Below are 21,708 nucleotides of genomic sequence, written 5' to 3' on the forward strand. Positions count from 1 at the left end.
TGAGGACTGAATAAAGAAGAAAAACAAAAGAAACTGGCTCCTTGCAGAGTACCTGTCACCAAAGATGACTTCAGGAAACAAAAGATAAGAGTGAGGAAAAGTGGAGAGAAGTGATGGATGGACATAGCTCAGGTAGGAGCCAGACATGGAAGATCCCAGTCTTTATTGGTGGGCCCACAGAGAAAACTGTGAGTGCAAAGGCAGAACGTTGTGAGAAATTGCAGTGCTCAGGCAGCTGCAAAACAGGAGTGTCCTAGAAAGGGGGTAGGAATCCCTGAGGAAATAAAAGGTGGGAGAGAAGAAAGGGAGCTGCAGTAAGGTGGGAGAATCAGATGGTGCAGGGTATGAATAGCCTGAATGGGAATCATGGACAGGGAGAGAGAAATAAAAAACAGTGGTCAGGAAGAGAAGGAGGTAATAGAAAATTGTGGTGGAGATCCACAGAGTGCTGTGTAGGAAAAAGAGGTAGGACAGGTAAGGAAAGAAGATAAAGAGCGTGAGTGAACATGGGGGTGCCCATAAAAGGCAGAAAGAGAGGGGGAGCAGAGATCACAGCAGAAACTTCCTGTCAGGGATCCAGGAACAGAATACACAGTCCCACAGCTGAGGTTACTCATTCACAGCTTTTGCTTATGTTTCATACACCCTGTATTTATTAGATTTTTTTTTCTTCTTTTTTTTAATATGAATGCTATCTTCCCTATCTTCATGATCAGAAATGTATTTACATAATATATTATTTCCTGTTTTTCTAAACACTATTTAGAATTTTTTATGTTATTTTAGTAATAAAATATTTATGTATGATTAGATCCATACTTATGTATGATTTGAGCTAGCTAAAACTATTTCCTAGGCTGGCTTCTTAATTCCAATTCCACTATATAAAAGTGTGAATGGCCTCATTAGTTTTATTGGTATCATTTGCCATAATGTTTTTAATAAGTTCATTGGGAAATTTCTAGTATTAGACTGTTCTATTTAATACAGTATTTTTAAAAGTGCATAGTAATTCGCTTCACCCTTTTATACCTTTTAATAAAATACACAGCAGCAAGTTTGCATTAATGAAATCAAATATTTCAGCTTGAAAGTGAATCATTGCCTAGAGAAAGTGCCTAAAGAAAGCATTTCAGTTATCTTGAATTAAAATTTGAGAGTGGGGTGGGGGGGAATGTCCTGTCCTACCCTGTTCCTTTAAAACCACAGGATAGGAAAAACAGCATGAAAAACCTTGGATTGGATATCTGGGCACAAAAAGCCTTTGGGAGGACACTGCACCTCTGAAATGGGAGGTGGGAGAGAAGGTGACTGTGTGTGACACTTTCCAAAGGCTGCTCAGCTGAACATTCAACAAGAGGCTCCTGAGCATCAATTTGTTAAATTTGTAAATGTATTCACTCTCATTGTAGAAGAAACCACATATCTAGACAGTATCAGGAACTGAATGAGATTATAGGGAAATGTGGATCCTGTTACTGGGAGTTAGTGACTTCAGTTTTTATTCATGGATATTTCAGATGTGCTCACCAGGAAACACAATCCAATAAAAGGCAATGTACTGTGCAGTGGTACAAGAAGAGTTGATTGCAAGACATATTGACTCAGGGCTTAGCTCTGCAATGGCTGTAAAAGCAAGAGCCAAGGAACATTGAAATTCCAAGTGCAGCTTGGCCTCAACTTGCTATGTGGTCCCTTACACAATATAATGATGCCACAAGGGTTTGCCCTGTCTCGATCTCATGTGCTTGACCTTCCCAGTTTTGTCCCCCATGCTTTGATGACTCTTCTGCCCTTTCTGCTGCATTTGGGAACCTCTGTCTTGCCCCTGCCTTCCACACAGCTCTCTGCAATGCTCCTCCCTACCCACAGGAACTTTACAACCTTCCTGTACATTTCGTTGTCCCTTCATCTTTTTGTCCTTTATGGGTTTCTACATTAAGTTTGAACCAAGAGGCAGTTGCAGTGCTTTAACTGGGAGATGTCAGATCACCAGTTCTAGTGTCTGGGCCTGGCTGTTGATTAATATTTAGGATAGGCGCAGGCTATGGTTTTTTTGCAGGCAAGTTCCCATTCCATTTGAATAGGCAGTTTTTATTGACTATGCATGATTGATAACAGCAGAAACTAATCTGGAAAACCTGAGAAAAGCAATTATAATGCTATTAAAAGCAAAGAAAGTATTGTGTCTAATTCCTATTCTATTTAAAAATATTTACTCATAAGTCCTATGTGCCAGTCATTTGTGGTGCAGCATCACAACATCTGCGATTTTATAGTCCAGACAAACTAACTCTCACTGGGAGAAAAGCTCTAGCCATGTTTTGCAGTTAGGAGTGTGCCACCTTACAACCTGTGCCACTTTAGGATGGGCTCCTGGCAAACTTTCTGCGCTTCTGATCTTGCCTTCTGCTGCAGCTGCTTGCCCACAGCATATACATCATTTGGCTGCCTAAATCCAGTGCTGTCTTTGAGCCTTGATGCTGTGCATCTGAGCTCACCTGTCAAAGGATAAGTAGCACTAAGATCTACAGTATGGAAACATGAAGAGAAAGTAGACTTTGTCAGACAGAAGCTTTTAAAATAGATTTCAGTAATGTGTGAGATGAATGGGAAGAGTGAGGGCAGTAGGTGGAGCAAATATGACATGAGAGCTTTAACACAGGGCCAGATTCAAATGTGCCTTACATGCCCCCCTGAGTACCCCCTGCTCCTGTCCTGCACTGCAGGAAGCCAGCCACACTGCCTCCTACTTTCTCCCTTCTCCCGGTCACCAATGCAAGCATGTCACTTTCACATTCTTCCTGTCCTCACCTCATCTGGATTCCACCTGCCTGAGGTCAGTGAGATGAATCAGAGCAGCCTTCAAGCAGTTTTAGCTTTTAGGAGGCACTTTCAGGCAGGCAGACTGGGAAGTGCTAAGAGCGCTTTGCTGCTAAGGTTTCACAGTGCTAAGCTGCTTTGTCCTGTCTCTTTTTTAGGATTATGTCAATCATGTTGTAACTCTGGACTCGGACCTTTGGCTTTAGTAGCAATTTAAAATGCTTTGTCAATAACAGGCAATCTGAAAACTGCCCGAAAACCGGCTTACAATCTACAGCTCTCCAGAATTTTGCAGAACACATTGCGCACTGAACAATAATATTGATATTTTCTAGATTTTTGGGTAAGAGAGTGAGGCTCAAGTTTATCATGTCTGCAGGCATGAGGGTACCACGCAGGTTGATGGGAATAGAGAAAGCTCAAGAATCAGAGAGTAGGTAACTGGGTGACAAAATGAAATCCTAGTTGGGAAAAGATAAGAACCAGTACATATGGGGAAAACTATCTAAAGTACATTATTCACCAAGGGAGCCATGGGAATATGTAGGCTAAGGAAAAGACCTAAGTTTGAGAGAAGCCTGTAAATTACACATGAGTTTCCAGTGTGTCAGCAACAGAGTTTGGGGTGCATACACAAATGATACCACATGAGAGAACATGACAGTAAACCCCCTCTCTACATGCCTGCTGTGCCTGCACCTGAAAATTTTAAGGGCTTTGAAGGCAAGTGGAATTGTGCCAATGAACACCAGCTGAGTGTCTGCCTGTTGGGTTTGGTTATAGGGGTGTCATTAGAAATCATTATTGACAAATTGGGCAATTCCACACAACAGGAACAAAAGTTATTACTCAGATGGCAAGGCCCACACCTGTAAATGTATATACATATATGATACTACGTATGTTTGTGGAATGGTTGGGTTTGCATAGATTTGCATAAGAACAAACGTCTGTGAACAAACATGGGTATGGGAGCAATGTTGGGGCGGTGCTATGCTCCCTTGGCATGCCTTTTGTAGTTGCAGCATCCCTGGAACTCTGGGCTTTCTGGTTTTTTCAAGCCTAACCCTAAGCAGAGCAGTAAAAGCAGCCTTTTGCTGAGGTGACCAACACATGGGTTGTGCCAAGAAGAAAGGTGTGGAGGAAGCAAGCTTTGGGCAGTGGGATGTTCTTTTTTTGCAGTGAAATGGACCAAACCTTGCCAAAATTATATTCATTGAAATCCCGAAATCAGGGAATTAAGTGAAATAAAGAGAACTGGAGAAGAAATTGATTAAATGAACTACTAAAAATACCTAAAATAAACAACAACAACAAGAAAAAATCCAAAGTGAAAACAATAAAAAGGAATGGGATGACATGAAGTGCAGGGAAATGGGCTGAACCATGCTGAATTGATCCTCATTGAAATCACAAGATTTCATTTCCTTTCACGAAATAAATAATTTCATTTTGTGAAAGGACGTGAAATCTAAAAGAGAAAAAAATGAAACAAACTGACTGGGATGGACTTACAATGAAAAGAAATTTGTTTGAGAGAAACACAAAAATAAAATCTGAAAAGAAGTGGTTGTAATCAAATATAAGGACATGACATGGAGTGCTCCTGTTTGGATGCCTTTTGTAATTGCAATGTCCCTGGAGCTCTAGGCTTTGTTGTTTTCTCAAGCCTAACCCTAAGTGTAACCCTAAGCCTACGTGCATCATTAAATGACACATTTTGTTGAGGCGTCAAGTGCATGGACGACACTGAGCTGAAAGGTGTGGAAGGAGCAATACTGGGGCAGTGCTGTTCTCCCCTTGTCCTATCTTTCGTAGCTGCAGTGTCCCCAGACTTCTAGGGTGTTTGCATTTCTTAAGCCTAACCCTTTAAGCTTGTTTTCTCTCCATGTCTTAGTTATATAGAAGTTTAGATGTATACATATCAGTATAAGTGTCTAGATTTTTGTTGCTTAGTGTACGACAGTGAAGTGCCATGAAGCTCCAAACATTTTCCGTTTCATTTTTAAAGGTACACTGGCCTTTACAACTAGTCAAGGCCATTTAATGCCATGTCCCTTGAAATAAAATCCTGAAGATGAAAGTTCCCTGTCATTCTGTATAAGACTATCCAGGACCTGATTCAGAGCTCCGGAATTCAGTGAAAATCTTTCCATTGACTTCAAAGCATTTTCAGTCATTCCTAGATAATAGCACAAATGTCGCTTCTTTCTTTCTTTCTTTCCAGTTGGGTTGTCTGAAACTGCACAGTGTATGATTGAATCCCTATGTCCCTTGCATATCTTGCATGCCAGCTCCCTTTAACACATTCTGTGAAGCTGGTGATATTTAATGACACACTTGGTTGCTGTAGGCATCTTCTTTCCAATCTGGACCCCAGCTGCTTGAGGTCTAACAAATTGCTCTCAAAGGACAATGTGAAAGCAACATTTGATGTATCTACTCAGTTTAGCTGAGCACGTCTAAACAGATGACTATGAAACTTGGAGAGTTAATCTAGTTTCAGGCACAGAAGCCTCAGCAGCAGACCAGTGATTACAAACTTAACTGTTCATTAAGCTTGATAAAGGTAGATATTTTTCTTGTTTCTAGTGTTTATAATACAGAAGAGTCATAATGCTGAAGTGCCTACAGAGAATTTAACCACTTAACTGTCAGAGACCCAGATGACCCACATCACATACACAGACGAATGTGAATACATGACCAAGTCTGCAGCAAGGCTTTTACTCTCAGAAAATGACAAACTTATAAAGTCTGCACTCAAAAAAAACCATGCTAAAGACAGATAAACTCCTGGTGAAAACTCCTTGAGTTTCTGTCATGTTTTGTTGCCCCCAGATGATGCCAGAGGCCAATATAGGGTAATTCATCTTTGTATATGAAATGGGAAATAAAAATCCTGGAGCTACCTCTCTGGTGTCTCTGAAGCTGTTCAGTCTCTCCATCACCTGACTGATGCCAATGCCCTCCAGATAGTATTTAGCTACTATTTAGATCCTATTGTTAGCTCTGGAAACACAAAGTCTGCTAGTTTCATTAACATTTGATATCCTTATAACAAAAACTTCAAGGAAGTGGAATTGTCTATCACAAATAAATTATGTCAGGTTTTTTTCAGGGGATTCAGTACCACCCCTGAAGCTGGTCTAACCTGTAGGTAGTTCTCCTCAATTCACAGACAATGTTTCTCTCTAAAAGTGTACAATCCACCTGTGCTGTCAGCCTCCTCACTTGGACATTTCTATTGCATGTGACAGTGCAAAAAGACATCACTAAGTAATATTGATGTCTAATGAATGCAAAGAGCTGAAGTGGAAAAATACATACAAGAGGAGGCAAGACTATTTGCCCTTGTCATGCTGGCTGACTGGTGATTAAAAAAAGAACGAGGTTAAACAAAGTAGATGAGAGGTCAGTGTATTCCCCATCATAGGGGCAAAATAGCAGCATGGCTTACTAATAAACCTGGAAAGAAACAAATAAGAAAGCCTTCATATGTAGAAACACTCTCCAAATACCACAAGCACTGATGGGGAGGAAATGAGAGGCTGAGCAGGTGGGATGGGTGAGAGCGCCTCTAGCCAATCCAACAATAACTTCTGGACACGGATTTCAGACTCCACTCTGAAATTTGGACGTTCTCAGAAGCTTCTCTGACCATGCCAGACAGGCCTGCTTTTGTGTTTCCATATCAGTCTCAGACACGTGTAGGCAGATGAAGTATTTACTCTGTCACAGCTTCACACTCTCTTTTTTGAATTAATCCACATCTCCTAGAGAAGCGCTGTGCCATCATTTTCACTGTCTTTGTGAAACTGAGTGCCCAGTCTTCCAATGTGAAATCCCCTCTCAAAGGTAATAGGAATTATGAAATAATTATGGACTATGACCTGTGGTGAACAGGAACATCTTCCATAACTGAGGGCTTAGAGGTGGACATCAGACAAAATCACGCATAATCTTTTGCAGACCAGAGCAGAAGAGAAAAGAACAGACAGCAGTGGAATGCACTTAAGAGAAATAGATACACAGATGAAAGAAAAAAGCCTTGATATTTAAAATATTTATTGTCTTAAAAGGCATGAAAACTGATACTAGCCATTAACTAATAGACGTTCTGCCTTTGTGATGCAGCTTACATCCCTAACTAAAACCACATCTCTCTTCTGACTTTGTCTGAAGCCAGGTGCACAGATGATTAAACTTTGGTCCAGCTGTAAGGAGAGTGTCTCCATCCTGTCCTCTCCTCTAAGCACACACCATCTGTATGATACTTATTCATCTCCTTTTGCTGGGCTGACATACTGAGCCCATATTCTTCCAGCACCAGTTGTCCTCGCACTGTCAAGCTGTGCAAATGGAAAGGATCTAAGCCTAAGGGAGTAACTGGCTCTGGGAGAAGGCTCCTGCTGTATTAAAGCAGTATTAACTGCTCTGCTTTAACCTTGATGTTGTTCATACACCTTTTCACAAAAGAGATTTGGGGCTCTCACTATTCACTGTTTCCATCATGACTTATACATCTGTATTTACCATATTGAAACACTGTGCTGCTGTGAATGTCCTCTGTGCGAATCAGAAAGGGAAGAGGTTGGCTTTGTATCTCTAAGCATATGGATTCCTTGTAATGAGCGGAGTGATTGCTTAAAGCATTTTTATTTTATTTTCTGAACATAATTTTTGAGCCCCTGTTCCTGTGTCATAGGCCTGCTTGTAGCAGGAAATTATAAACCCAGACCCTGTCTCTTTGAGGAAAGGATAGGTGGAGAAAAAGACTTCAAATACATGTATGTTTTTCATAAAAAGATAAGACAGCTACTTTAAGTGTGCTGAACATACCAGAGAATAGAAACAGATTCAAATTTTTTTTCTTTTGTTTGCTTCTTCCTCTGGTCTAAGCCACAGAGCCTAACCAGATCAAATGTATGCAATAGGTTTGACCCACATGCAAATGTTATTCAGACCTGGGTCCAATTCTATCACCCAGGTTTTTCACTCTAGCAGATATTGAACCACACAAGAGGCATTCAAACTTCCATTTCAAGAAGTTCCTCTAAAGCATGTCACTATTGACTAACCTTACCCTTTATTCTCCCTTCATTTCCTCTAAAATGCAAAAAGGCATTTTCTTCCTCATTTTTCACAAGACTTTAGGATCTGTTTTCTGTTGAGGATGGTGCCTTCTAGATGTGATTCTGCCCTGTACGTCCCAGGATTATTTCAGGGAGGATGGACTCGGGCTGCACAGGGCACAGGTCTCGAATGGAAAAACTTTGAGAAGAGCAGATAGAGAGCAGAGAAAACACCTGGTGGATTCTACAAATAAAGAGGCTGATGGTGGAGATTCAACACTGCTTGTTGAATATATCTTGTCAGGAGAGAGCATCATCCTTTACCTCACATCACCCACAACTGGTGTCCCTCCAAGAACAATGCTTGAGAACCCAGAAGGACGAGGATAGATCGGTGCTCTCTCTGCTTTACCAGTAGATCACCCACCAGTACTGCATTAGTTTCCATCTTTCAGTCTGATTAGAATCTAGGCTGTGATAAGCCTAGGCCAGGTCACACAGCCATGCCAAAATTTCTAGAGATGAGAAAAAAATTGAAGTGTTGACAAGAAGGTGACTGTTTGCCAATAGCATTCTGTCAAGTGTTCTACACCATTGTTTGGATGCCATAAATAGTATATTCTGCAGGACATTGTCCCTTGATAAAAATAGAAGCTCCAAGTGAAAGAACATCCAGAGAAGCGAACTGTTAAAGGTGAGATAGAGTATGGAAATTATGAGCTATGCTTTGCAGCCACTTGCTAGCCACAAAGTCCTTGCTTTCCTCAGCCACCTAAGAAATTTTGTAGGGAAAAACTGTAATTCAAGTACAATTACAAACATGTATAAATTATAACAAATAAATAAATATTTGGTTAGTGGGTTAGCAGACAGATGTAGGTGTAAAAGAAAAGTAGGACAGCATATCATAGAAAGGATTCTTCTAGAAGCACCAAGTTCCATATCAAGATAGCTTTTAGTGAAATCTTACAGTAAATAGGGCAAGAAATATTTTCCATAATGAACAATTCACACGTAAATGTAACAAACATATTCAGTCATGGGGTTTTTTTGTTTTGCTCAGTAATGGGCAATAAATTGTTAAACCTGTAACTGCTCACTCTGTCACATGTAAACCACAGTCCAAACATGGGATTAAAAATAGATAAAAAATAGATTTGGTTTTATCTAAAATTTACCTTAGGGTCATTCTTGGAATCCAACCTTAATTCTGCTCTGAGAAAGGCTGTATCTCCTCTTCTCTCCTGCACGGAGCTGGGTGAAAAATGGGAAACCACTGCAAACTGATTAAGAATAATGAGACATAAAAACTTTATGGTGACATTATTAGTGAGATGATTTACTATACTTGAGATTATAATGCTTTCACAGGGGAAAGAATGGGCCTTGCTGGAGGAAAAGTAAGCAGGAGAGCTATGCAGTAGCCAACAAGTAAGAAACATTTCCCACCAACACCCAAACTAACAGGGCAATGGCCAAACTTCAGGCTTCAAAAATAACACAGCTGGAAAATCCATTGAACATTTACAAAGATCTCAGTACAGAAAAAGGGAGAGAAGATGAATGTACAGGGCTGTGAGTGGGTTCTTTTTCCAAGTAGATATGTTGTTCTGCTAGATTAGAAACTTTTTACTCTAAGGTTTTTTTTAGTTTCAAGAAATAATCCTCTTCATTGGGGCAGATGCTTGACTGGAAGATAGGACTGCCCTTGCTTCTGGAAGGAGCAGAGCAGGAAGTGCTACAGGGAATTAAGCCACAGCAAGAAGTTCTGGTGTCCTTCAGGCCAGCCTGAGGAACATTTCACAGGCTCTTACACCTGCCCCTCATACAAACTTTGCCAAGGCTCTGGCCTCCATGAAAAGGCTTTGGAAAGGGCTGCTTTTAAAACTTCTGCCATAGACCCTTCTTGCTAATAGGAACCAGCAGAAATGACGTGCATGGAATCTGTGTAAATGGTGAAAGAATACTACATTTGCAAAATAATGATTCAGCTTTGTTGTAAGTGTTCTGTCTAAAAGATTTTTTCAATAGGCTGAGAAGACTGATAAGAAATTGATTCCTAGAGCAATCACATGTATTATTTTCTGCATATACTTATCTTTGTTACAAAAATTCAATACCAGAGAAAGCAAGCAAAATACAAAGTCTATTTTCTCCATTATACCTCAGTTAGCATAGTACTGTATCTTCCCCTGCTACAGTAAAATAAAAGATAAGACCAGCCCTAAGGAGCTGGAAAAAGAACTGGAAATTTAATTCACAGACAAATTAGCTGCATTGCATTTAATATTCCCAGTGAGGAAATGAAGAGAAAATTATTCTGCTCCCACTCTCCACAAATTCACCAGAGGGAATGATAACCCTTAATTAAAGAAGACTGATTGCTTTTTTTCCCCCCCCAAGCTTTCACTTACCCTAAAATAAAATGATGAGAAATAAATGGTGCACATAAAAAAATATAAAAACCTCACTGGAAATGCTGTAGTCATTCAAATTTCTCATTGTGGTAGGTATTACGTTCTAAAGAGCTCTTTAATAATCTAGCAGGAGAGGAGTTCAAATTGGACAAATCCATTCAAGAAAACAAACAAAACCCAAGGAATTATTTCCCTTACTTCAGGACTCATAATTTTGGATAGTTTGCAAGTATACAGCCTTTTTTTTTCCTGCATAAAGACTATGTTTAAATATGAAGAAAACAGGAAGATCTGGATGAAGAAGGAGATGGATGACAAAGGAGGAAGGAGCCTAGGACTAGAACTATGTTGATGACACCTTGGCATGGTCAGACGAAATTGAATAGGAAACACAGGCTAAACAGCAGAACTGATCCTAATGCAAGCTTAACAAAGAAGTGTGGTTGTGCCTAGAGAGCTCCAAACTGCTAAAATATTTGTTAATATTTAAGGAATATTTGTCAATATTTAAGGAGATGTGAACTAAAACCCTTATTTGCATCTCGTTTATAAAGAATGTTCATCTTTCCATTTGTTTAAAAATGCAAAATAGAGGAGTTGGAAAGTCTAGTTAGAGAGAAGACATGTCAGTACCTTCTACTGCACGCTTAGACCAAGAAGGAACTCTGAAGAGTCTGATGGCAAGGGGGCCTTTGATAATGGGTAGGTAAGGTAGAGGATGACTCTTGCATGACTTGTTTCTCCTGGCCTGAATGTAGCCATGGTGCTGCCTTAGACTGCTCAGTCTAATGCTAATGACACTGTATTGACAGTCTCTGACACATTTCCCACAGCATTCTACTGGGGGAACTGTTACAGATCTTTTCCAACCCAAACTTCTAGGATTCTATGTAAGAAAGAGGTCTATGAAAACTGTTATCCTTCTTTGATCCAAGATACTTTTAGCTCCGGCACAAATCCTTGTGCAGCTTCTCTGGAGACATCTGCTCTGAAAAATATGTATTGCTACTTTCTGTTTCCTTTGTTTCAATTAATTCTTTTTCATAAACTTCCTTCTTATACATTGGCTATTTAGGGTACTTATCAGGCAGATTCTGTCTACAGGCTGTCCTTGACAATCTGCTGATGATCCTTTCAGAGATATGCAAGGAAAGCTCTCAGAGAAGACTTCTCTTTACACAAAGATTTTTACTCACTTGAAGTATATTCTATTTCTTCACACATGAAGAATGACTTCTGTACTGAATGCTAACGATTTGTCAACAGCAGAATTTGCCCTCTGACACAAGCACGCTCTGGTCTTCTTACACCATGAACAGTAATTCAGGGTTTCTATCCTTGATTTCTGCTTGGTATCATCTGACTCCAGCAGCTTGTAATAAATATTTCACTTTGTCTATTTGAAACAAAATCTTATCCACAATTACTTTGACTTTAGATGTATCTTCTGCAATTTCCCGCTATGAAAATTTTTCCCTTTTCTTCCCAGTGAAAAACACTGCAGAATGGCTTAATGTCTCTCATTTTTGTCTAATCACTAGCTGGCTGTGCAAAGCCCCTAGCAAGATTTTTCTCCAGACATTTTTTGATGAAGTACTAGTTTTGATTTCTTCAGCTAGTTCTCCTCAAACTCTTCTAGGATTTTTGCTTTTAATCTGCCTGACAACACTATTCTTTTCATTTTATTGGTTTGGATACAATAGACATGTTTTTGGAAATTGCCTTTTTGCTGCTAATAAACTTGCTTACTTGGCTGTTCATATGTGCTGGCTCCTTTAATGCATTCTCCGGCCTTTCTCAATAGGTCATACGCAGCGGTGTTATGCTTCCAGTCTGCTGTTCTTCAGAAGTTTCCATGCTGTTTGCTAGGATTTCTCTTTGTTGACCTTTCTAGATTCTTTTTAACAAGCTCCCTCATTCCTGCATAACTTTTCTTGAAGTGGAGGACAATGTCCCCGGCGTATTTGGCCTGCAGTGCTCCTCTAGAGCTGGTGAAGCTGAGCCCTCTGTGGTCACTGTCACAGAGTGAAGCTGCCATTAGAAGGGCTAGAGCCACAAAGCTGAGGACTGCCTTTGCTCCTGTGGGCTCAGACCAGATGCTCCATGAAATAATTGCTGACAGAGCCCAAAAATGTCATCTCTCTTTCATCTGCTGGTATGACATTTGTCAATCTACAGGAGGGCTGTTGATGTCTCCCATTGCTACTGTTTTTCCTGCTTCTCTGATTTCTTACAGTGCATTGAATTCAGGCCATTTTGCTATCCTGGGTCAGTAACATTATCTATCATAACAATAATCTTCTGTTTAGGCCTGGAATTTCAACCAGCACAGACTTCATGTAACTTGAGATGGTGAACTTGTAAATTTTTTTTTTGCTCATGAGCCTTTGATGAGGCAGAGCAATGCTCTGCCTCCTGCACAGTTTATCTCTGTATTTTATATCCTGGGTTTAGTGTCCCTTTAATAGTCTTTGCTCCAGGTTTCCAATATGTATGATTGATCAGCATCTGCATTTTGGATCGAACATTCTGCTTCCCTATTTCCTTCCTGAGATTTCACATGCTATGTGGAAGTGAGTGTAGCACTACTTTGGTTCTGTTATTGGCATCTTGTATAAAGTTCATTATGTTTGTTCTCCTTTGCCTGCTGGTTTACTTGCATCTTCTGGATTGTGATTTTCTTGAGGATGCAGAACTTCCCCATTTTTTTATCTCATAAGGATACTCATGTTGAACCTGGCCTTTTCCACACCTATCATCTTGCCCCAGCAACCTGGGTTTTCCAGCCTGTTGGGGTATATTTTAATTCCAAAATTACTGTCTGGAGCCTTCATTTTGCTAAGGATGTTTGCGAGTGTTTTCAATTTGCTGCAAGACCAAGCAATACCATGAAAGAGAGTTAGATATGTTGGATGTTTTCAAATCAGCTGGACTTGATGAAATTCCTGCTAGGATACTGGGAAGATTGACTGAAGTGATGCCAGCACTATTAGCTGCTATCTTTGAGGAACTATGAGGTACAGAGATAAATGTGTTGCCTCTTACATTTTTTTCAAGAATGAGGGAGCAGGGGAAGCAATAGTTGAGCCTCCAGAAGTCAACTACAAGGTGAGTGGCAACCAGGGTGGATTTATTAAGAACAAATCATACCAAACCAATCTAATATGTTCCTGTGATGGGACTCGTGGCAAGGGAAGAAAAGCAGACAGATTATTTTAAGGTTAGTGAGGCTTGAAACATTGTCTCATGTCTCACAGCTTCTAAGAAGCAAGCTAAGGAAATATTGTCCGTGTACAATTTTCAGCAGTTGAGAGCAATACAGACTGAAAAATATAATCAGACAGTAGTCCTTGATATTCAAAATTAATTTGATTATTGAGATCTCTATTGCTAACTTTTTAATTAATCAAATAACACAGAAAAAAAAACCCCACAGAATAGATTTGAAGAGTTTGAAATTAGTTTAAATGATCTTGATGACCTGGAGAAATAATCTGGAAAACCTAGTATGCAGTTTTGTGAGGAAAACATCTTCTGCCTTCAGCTCTCAATCACCAGCTGTTTGTGAGCTGGACAGCAGCATTGCAGGGAGGAATGTGGAGGCTGCAGAGTGTCCCAAGCTGAAAGCTTCATGCAAAGCTGCTGCAAAACAGAGAAACCCCTCAGTGGAACGTTGCCACAGATCAGTGGGCAAGCAGGGTCACACTGCCTCAGCTCAGCTGCTTCCCACTCTCAGCGTCAATGTCAGCCAGAAGAGTGGGCTGGTGGGGCTGGGGGCAGCCTCTGAACCCATACTGGGTTGAGAGCAAATTCTCTACTTTCAAGAGAGACTGAAGCTCTGCTGAGTGTCTAGACATTAGCAATAGTAGACAAACCAACTTCCAATACACCAGTAGAGGTTTGCTTCCTGAAGGCAGCAGTTCAGGTGTTCCAGAGCCCCGGGCTCAGCTTAAGCACTAATTCAGTCTCAAGGGTAAAAGCAGCATCTCATTTATACTTTTGAGTCCACAGTCTCATTAAGACTGAGATTGATTAAAATCTCCTTCTTTTCTGCCCTTCCACCACCACGAAATCTCAAGGCTGAGGTGGACCTGTCATGATAGAGATTGTTCATGACATTGTTGCTCACAGGCCTCCTTTATACCATAGCAGTTTTCTCTGCCTCTTTTTCTCTGAGGTGACTTCCAGGATGTATTAGGGTGTCTCTGTCATGTATTTGGGATTGAGTCTTTTTAAGTCATCTGCCACCTTTCAACATCTTCAGCAAAAAATGAGGGTTCTTTGCTATGTGGTTGATCTCTGAGATTTGAGACTTCTATTACCCTTAGCCTGACTCTTATCTGAGCTGAAGAGGAGATAAGACTACTTCTTTGTTTGGAAGAGATGAACAAAAGTGTTTGTCTCCTTTCTTCATCTCAGGATGAAATGGCACATCTGAAGAAATAAGTAAGGAACATACTGCTGAGTAATGAACACAAAAATACTGTCTATCATCACAGCTGAATAAACAGCAGTATTGGCAAAATCTGTCTCCTTTGTTCCGTATGAGGGCCAGAAGAGGACTCAGCTGGAAGATCGTGTCCCGTTCCTGGTGCTTTAATTAAGGGAGGATGTTGAACAGCTGGAGAGTCAGAGGACAGAACCTGGGATGACCAGAAGTCTAGAAAATCTGGTTCATGATGAAAAGCCAAAGGAATTTGCATAACTTGGTTTAGAAAAGAGACAATAGAGGGGGTGGCCCATTGATGAACTTTAAATATTTTAAAAATAGACATAAAGAGAAAGGGACTGAATCTTTTTTGTGCCCATTATGGGTGGAAAACAAGTGAAATTACAGGAAGGGAGATCCAGATGACACATCTGTAAATTTTCATTGTATAGTCAATTGATGAAACTGGTTTTCTTTGGAAGAAGTGGCATCTCTATGAGCGGAGACAGGCATGAGTGTAGCTAATTCTGACTTCAGGAACAGGAGTGGACTGGATGGCTTCTCCTCTCCAGCCTACTTTTCCATTCTTCTGTGGATGTTATCCAGTGGCTGACAATGACTTAATCCTCACTGATTCCCAAATGATGATGCTGATAGCAGGATTACTCCCACTGCAAGCAGAAGCTACCAGGACTTTTTTCAGCTGATAGAATGGAAGGGGAACATCAAGAGCAGAGCACTCTTTGACTCAGACAGGGGCAGGTCCCAGGTATCTCTTGTTTCTGTTTTTAGTGTCCTCTGTGAATTTGAGCGAGCTACTGCTTTCACTGCTAGCACCATGGAACTTTAAAAGCCAGGCAAAGAAGGAAGGCCACAGCTACAGAAGCCTAGCTGGCCCAGCAGGCCAGGTAAGGCTAGGGACAAAATAATTCACAGCTAAACCTACGTTTATCATTATATATGTCAGGGTGTATCATGATTAATGTAATTTCCAGCTGCCTCTGACTCCCTGGCTTCAAGAGGGACAACTGTCCATGGAAATCAAGGGGAAAACCCCAAGCTGAGTCTTGTCTGATCTCTTCTGCTGCTGTGTGAGCTCAGTGGCTTTGGAGACAGCTTTGGCAGCAGCTGGTGAGAGCCAAAGGGTGTCTGGGAAACAGCTTCCACAGACCTTCCTCCCCAACTCCTTTCTTGCTCACCTCAAACTTTGCACCAATTTTTCATAAGGGCTATAAGTTGCACTTATCTGTGGAGTTCTTTGCCTGGCAGTAGTCTTAGATATGTACCTGAGGGATGCTGTATGTTTTCACACTGAGAATATACAGTCAGTGTCCTCCCCACTCCAGCATTTCCCAGCAATAGTTCAATGACTCTGCATCTGCTCTCTGAAATCCGTTTTTAAAAATGTTTTGTTATGGTCTGCTCAGCCTGTGACTCTGCTTGCACACACCTTCCCTGCTACCTGCAGGTCATCCCTCCTCACATCACCCAGCTGGGTCTCCTACATCAAACACTGGTATGGTCTTTCCTCCCAGCCTGTTGGACCTATCCAAGCATTGCTGGTGTCAGAGTTTACAGCTCCAGGTCTTTTATGGAGAGAGGTAACCAGGGGAAAAGATTGCATTATCTTTCTTCAGTGCCACAAAGCACTCCAGATCTTCCTCATCTGAAGAAATACAGCGGAACAGACTTCCACAGTATGACACAGAAGCAGGCTCCCGAATTCTTCTGGGTTTTTTGGGGGAGAGGGAAAGGAGGAATGAAAAAGGAAATTGTAAGGATGAGATGAAAGAAAGGATACCACAAAAAATTCAGATGAATGCTAAGCATAAATCAAGTTCTCTTCTGGTTTTTGGAGGCAGAGGTTTTTGCAGAAAGAACAGACAAATTCTTGGTAGTCTCCTAGAACACTAGAAAAGTGTGTCACAGGCCGTCCCCTTCTGCCTCTTTCCCAAATTTATCCCCTTCTCTTGATCCTTTTACCCCCCTGCAACCCTGCCATCCCAGGATATCCCTGTCTGTTTTGTTCCCACCTTTTCTGTCCCTGGCCTTGTTGCCTCTGTATATCCCTCCCTGCCTGTCCCTGGATGCTGTCCTGTAGGTCCTGTTTTGAGACATTCTTTTTCTCCTCCTCCTCCTCCTTCCCTTTGGTGCTGTTTAAGGCTGCATCCAACTCTGGGTGGCACAGGGTGAAGGACTGCAGGGCACAGCCAGTTCTCTGCCCTCTGCTCATACCTGGGGCTGAGCTCCCATGGCACAAGCATGCTCTGCACCAGGTAAGTCTTCAGCAAAGACAACATCTGGATTTCAGACAAGCTCTGCAGGCCATGTGCAAGTGGAAAGCAGTGATTTACAGCTAGGTCAGATCTGACAGGATTTTCATATGGCCACCAAGTACAGGCTGATGTCTCCAGGGATCAACCCCCGCTAATTTCAAGCCCCTGCATGAAGCACTGAACTGCAGTGAAACCACTGTAAGATATTTTCAGCATGGGCCAGCCATATTTTTCACTAACCTCATTCTTGGAAGTTGCTGACCAACTTTCAGTGAAATGTTCCTAAAATAAAAATTCAGCCCAACACGGAGAACAAGGATGGAAAATTTCAGCCTAGAATGATTAAAATATGAAAAAATTAAAAGCAACTGAAAAACAGATCTTATAATCAAAACTGTTAGGCAATGTTTAATATAAGATTTGTTGCCCTCTCTACCTGTAACAGAGGGATGGCTATTTAAGTATTCAATTTGGGAAAAACTTTCTTGCATAACTGACCTTCTGCACATGAGGCATATGCCCAAGAAAGACATCTGATAAGGAGAAACAGTGGTGACTGTGTGCAAACTGTTATGTGATCTGAATTATTCACATTTCTTGGAGTTCACCAGATTCTTCACCAAAGTGTTTTAAAGTCACTGAGCACTAGTGGAGCACTAGTGGGTGCATCAGGGAGAGAGATGTCAGCTTGACCCACCATGATTTGCCATCTGTGAAAAGCAAACAAACATTCCAGCTGGAGGAAGGAGCATTGTGACTGTAATAGGAACTGGAGCACAGATTTACAGAGGATCTTTGTGTTTGGACTCACGAGCCTTTGACTATGTTAGCACTGAAAAGTAAGCAGCTGCAAAAGCCCAGCTACACAGATCAGTGCAAAAATCAAGCTTTGCCTGTTGACTGCTTGACATTCTACCTGCAAGAGTGGACCAGATGTGTGTAATTATTTCCCATACTATTTTCTTTAGTTTTTAAAAGAAGACAGCTATGCTTCCAGTAAAGTTTTTAGAGAGTCTTTTTAAGGTTTTTACTATACTCCAATGGAAAGGCTCCAGGATTTTAGAACTTGTCCACTTTTTTTCAAGTATATACAGGGTTATAATAAAAGATATTATCTCTGTGGAAAATTTTGATTTCCTCAGATTATAGCTTCACAGCTAAATCAGGAGTATTACTGCTATCAGAGTAAACACCACTTTTGGAACAACAAATCACTGCTACTTTGAATTGAGTCCTTTGCTGAAAGAAGCAAATATATCTAGATGCAAAGTACAGCCTCTTAAAAGCCACAGCATAAACACAGAGATTTTCCCCCTTTTCTGGTCCAAAATACAGTAGTCACAGACTATTTTTAATTCATGTAAAATTATGATAATCATGAAAGCATAAACTCTATGGTTTGCTGAATTGGCTGCAATGTGCATCCCTAAAGTAGGGAAGCACTGAGATCAGCATAATGAGAAATATGACAGAGGACCCTGCAGACGACTCATAGGCTGAACCAAAGATCATGCCAGACCAGATGTAGCTACATTTATTGCTGTGCTGTGCACCAGAAAATGTTAAAAATAAGGCACAGGGACTGAAGATTTCCAAACATATTAGCAGTACTCTGGTGATGTGATTGTAGCAGTTTTAAGGCCATAGTGCCTTGCAGTGCAGGCCAGCAAGTACTGCATTCTTTTTATTGCTTTTCCAAACCTAGATTGAAATATATGACCCAAACCTGACATCTAGTGGAGGAAGAACGAGGGCAGGATTTTCTTTGCCTTCCCAGGGATGCCCTGGGCTGTGTGTGAGCACACACTTTGCTCTTTTCAGAAGAGACCTGAAGGCTGTCTGCCCCACGGCTCATCCTGGGCAGGGAAGCAAACCCAGGAGCTTGTGGGCATTTCAGCTAATTGTGCACACCTTGTCCAGCTCATGACACCTGTGTCCACAGCTATCCATGCCAGAAACCAGTTCCACAGTGCTGTCAACAGATAATGAGCTCTGAAGGCTGAATTTAAAGTTTCAAAGGACAGTAGTAGAACCAACCATGTCTGGTTGAATTTGGGCAGGGTCTTGTGAGTGCATCTAACAGGAAGAAGAGGTGTTCACTACAGCTGCACAGATGGTGTCAGTGACCTACAATTTCTGCTGTCACAAATGTCAGGTCTGTTCTCATGGACCAGACCAGATAGTTCAATGCTAGCTCATGAGGCTGCAGCTCTGTTTAGCTTCCAGCTTTTTCCCACCACAGTAGTTCATTCACTCCCCCATCTGGGCTGCTTGAGCTGGGAGGCCAACAATATTTAGGGAAAGTTTTAACAAGTGTCTGAGTTGTCCTCTGCACCTGCCACTGTAATATCTCATTTCTCAGTTAGCAAAAAATCAAAACTTCAGGCTCTCGTACAGAAATGTTGAAGGCATGAAAACTAAAGGCTAAAAAAAGCTAAAAGCCAAATAAAACTGTCCAGTGTTTATTTTTCATATATTAGAAATTTAAATCAATATAATAAATTTGTTGGTACCTCTGTCCTGATAAGAGCACTTACAGGCCATTAAAAATGGCAGAAGAGAAAGGGTATTTTAGTTGTTTATACACTGCAGGAAGCAAAAAACATCTCCCACACGCTAGTAAATTATCCAGGCTTTGTAGCTGGGAGTTGTAACTACTCACACTGTCTGTGATTTTGGGAGGATGAAGCAACAAGTTACCAACAGTTTAGAGATTCATTAAACCCCCTGAAATACTGTTGCTTGATTGATTGAACGCAGAACCAGCAGCCACTGCCAAAGAGCTCAGCTACAGGGCTCTATCCCAAACAATCACAATGCTGACAAGGTGATGCATTTTTAGGAGGGATTTTTAATGTCCTGATAGCAAAACAAAGTTAATGTTATACAAACAGTACAAAGTTTACCACAGGATTGAGCTTTAATCTCTGGTGGTTGCTTATTGACCGCACAAGAAACAGAAGCTACTCAGCGAAAAAAACTCAAAATCCTCTTTGCAGGCAAACTTGAAGGAGAGGCTCTCACCCCCTGCAGCTTTCCCTGAAACCCAAAGTAAGTCTGAACTGAGGTCTGAATTGGAAGACAGGACTGGGCCTGGGTTGTTTAAAATTCCTGTTTATTCTGCCATGAGAGGACTTGGTTTATCTTATCGTGCTTGATTATGTCGACCTTTCTAAAAGTTAGAAAAGCAGAAGTTGTGATAGATGGTTTAAAGAATGTCACAGTACATTTATGAAGACTTGTGCTATCAGCACAATTCTCAAAGTCAGAGAAATCAGGCTTGGGATACTTTGCACCCTCTGCTACCTGATGCCTGTCAGAGCAGACAGAACAATACTGAAGAAATCGGTTGCATTTCTTCTTCCTCTTCCAAAGAGGAAGAGTTCTTCATCTTAGGCTCTTTACTAGCAGAGAATTGTGAGTCCTAATTCTCAAATGCAAACACTTCAGTCAGTGAGAAGCAGGGTGCCTGCAGTTTGACAGGCTGTGGCTGTGTACAGAACCTGTGTGTTTATCTGTGCCAAAAGTGACCAACACAGGACACGTGGGGCTGATTTGGGTGAGGCTTGCAACCCTTGCTAATCTGGGGTGGGAGGTTAATCCTGAAAATTAGGATATTTACTTCCTCCTGTATGTTTTTTAGAGAAGTCAGACTGAGCCACAGCTGTTTTAAAATTTCATGTTTCCACATGTCTTGCTAAATACTTATTTTAATCAGGACTGCAGAAGTAATTGCAACAAACAATTTAGAAAATTGACTTTGTCTGTGTTTTGTACATGTTTCTGCACACACGGGCATGGTTTGCTAAAACATTCATTTGCATAGCTTTCAGTTCTTGCTTCTTCTAAAGTATGTAAGTGCAGGCATATTCTGGGCAGCATTTATGTTGGTTTGATTAGACATCTGGGTCACACAACTTCACTTCCTTTCCCTGAAAGGCTGAGATTAGTTCTCAGAAACATGTTTCATATTGTGGAATTTGTTTTTTGCCAGTGTTTTCTCATGGTTTGTCCAAATTCTGTATGTTCCTTTTATAGTACATATCAGTGCTCCAGCATGTAATGCAAACACCCAGAAGGTATTTGTTACAGAAGAGAAAGGAGGATCTGTAGAAAATGCTTTGTTTTTTCCACAGCACTGGCCTCAACAGAAACTTGCTCTCAGGGTCTGGACATAGTTTTACAGTGTGTTCATCCTGGAGCAGGTTACATGTAGACTCTGTATTTACTTGTTTCCAGATTTCATGATCTTGAATTCCATCCCTGTGCTCCATAACTAATTGTTCAGTCACGGTGCCGTCCTTAATCTGACAAATTATGTTCTGGGACAACCTTTGAGCAGAATTAGTGGAACAAATAATGCAGCTTGTTTTAAGATGGAACTTATGACAGAATTACACAATTGAAATAGCAGAGGACCTAAAATGTCCTCTTCAGGCTGCTGTTTAAAACAGAATGAAGAGAGGCACAGAGATGCAAGCTTCCTCCTGCTTTCATGGTTGCATCTGCAAGCTCTCCTCGTACTAGGGTAGAGGATACATAGGCCAATGTGCAAGACAGACTGAGACAACTCAGCAGCTCTTCTATAAAACAGATGGCTCCAAGTTTTGCATTCGGTGACATTAGAGCCCCTGGAAGAGAGAATGACAGTTCAGGGATCTGATTTCTGCTCCATGTCCTTCTTTTCT

General features: G+C 41.1%; 1 protein-coding gene across 1 annotated transcript in view; it reads left to right on the forward strand.

Annotated features, from left to right (window-relative positions):
- Positions 1-21,708, forward strand: part of HAO2 (hydroxyacid oxidase 2) — a 45,607-nt gene that overhangs the window by 15,942 nt on the left and 7,957 nt on the right. The window lies entirely within an intron of this gene.

This window comes from Geospiza fortis, unplaced genomic scaffold (assembly GCF_000277835.1).
Source record: "Geospiza fortis unplaced genomic scaffold, GeoFor_1.0 scaffold1, whole genome shotgun sequence".
Classification (NCBI taxonomy): Eukaryota; Metazoa; Chordata; class Aves; order Passeriformes; family Thraupidae; genus Geospiza; species Geospiza fortis.